The sequence below is a fragment of the Staurois parvus genome, unplaced genomic scaffold (genome assembly GCF_062004578.1).
Source record: "Staurois parvus isolate SC_StPar_1 unplaced genomic scaffold, SC_StPar_1.0 ptg000086l, whole genome shotgun sequence".
Lineage (NCBI taxonomy): Eukaryota > Metazoa > Chordata > Amphibia > Anura > Ranidae > Staurois > Staurois parvus.
The window spans coordinates 11,418,525-11,420,000 of NW_028317882.1; positions in this window are offsets into that span (position 1 = coordinate 11,418,525).

Here is a 1,476-nt window from a genome sequence, read left to right on the forward strand (position 1 = left end):
GTGCTAATCAGCATATTCTGACAGCGCTCTCAGAATACAATAGAGCAGCAGGGAAGATTCCCTCATTCACCACAACTGTGTGGACAGGGGAATCCATTCAGTTATTTTGATCAGACCACTGGCTAATTAAAAAAAAATGACTCATGTATGGCTTACTTTACTTTTACATGACGATTCCCAAAATCCCGCTGAAGTACCTATGCAAATTAGTTATTTTTATTGTGGCGGGGAAAGATCGTGGATTTTTGTTTGTATTTCCGTTACAGCTGTAGCTGAGCATAGCTGTTTCTAATCAGTTTTGGTGCAGCTCTGAAGTCAGGAATGGGGGTTCTAGAGCTGCTTGAAGCTGAGGATTTTCTTAGACTCCAGAGCAACACTGAAGATGGAGCCACTCTGAAGCCAGAGCTAGAAAACACAAAGCGCTACCAACCCTAATGAGGGCTAGCAAACATGGAGCAATGCAAGCCCTATCTATTTTAATTAAAGTAAAAGTAGGGTCAAAGTCCTTTTGGCCTTACTTCTCCTGTGGGTCACAGGAGTGCATTTAGCTTTTCACTCATGTGACTCAGATTCAGTCAACAGTGGGCTAAAGTCTGCTGTTGCCTGACATCACTCAGCCGGTCCAGACACTGGAAGGATCCCGAGGCTGCTGTGAACCTGAGAGAAACGTGCCTGCCTCCTCCACAGCAGTCTTTGCTCAATGAGTTCTCAGTCTTAGAGGTGGCAAGGGACAGATACAGCATCAGACTGATGCTGCATCCACCTAGGTGAGTATGTATGTTTTTTTTATCCCACACTTCTCTTTAATACAGAAAGAAATATTTACAAAGTCACTTTTTTTTTTTTTTGTAACCACTTAAGCATGTACAGGCAGAATAATGTGCTAGTACGTTACTCTGGCTGTACTAACACAGTGCACCATCTGATACCACCGCCCCCGTGGATCCTGGTAATTGGGACCTGGTGGTCATGTGAATGCTGTGAATGCTGATCACAATGTTAGCAAAGCAGTTATGAATAAATCTGATTTATAACAGCTTTGCTTCTTTTCCTAGTGAGGTGTGATTGGCCCAAAGCTCTCACATGGTACAATCACAGCACCGTTAGGGATCCGGGTATGACCAGAAATGTGTGGACTGACACAGGGAAGTAGCAGGCTTCAGGAACACAGGCGTAGTCAGGGCTGGAGAGCTGGAATGGTCAGGCAGGACGTTAGGTACCGTCAGGCACCGCCCGGCGGGATCTCTAGTACTCACAGAACGGGAGTCTAAGCCCCAGTCTGCATTTTCACCAGAGCCCCTGATGGTGGGGATGGACTTGGCACAGGACTGAGACCAGGTCGCGGCCCCTGAGTGCACCCAACTGTGGTAGAGGGGTCCGCCGAGGGTATGTACCGTGGGAAAGCCTGACGTGAAGAGGCTGGCAGACCTGGTAACAGGGACAGATCCGTGCGGGATGGATTGTCTGGGTAGCGTC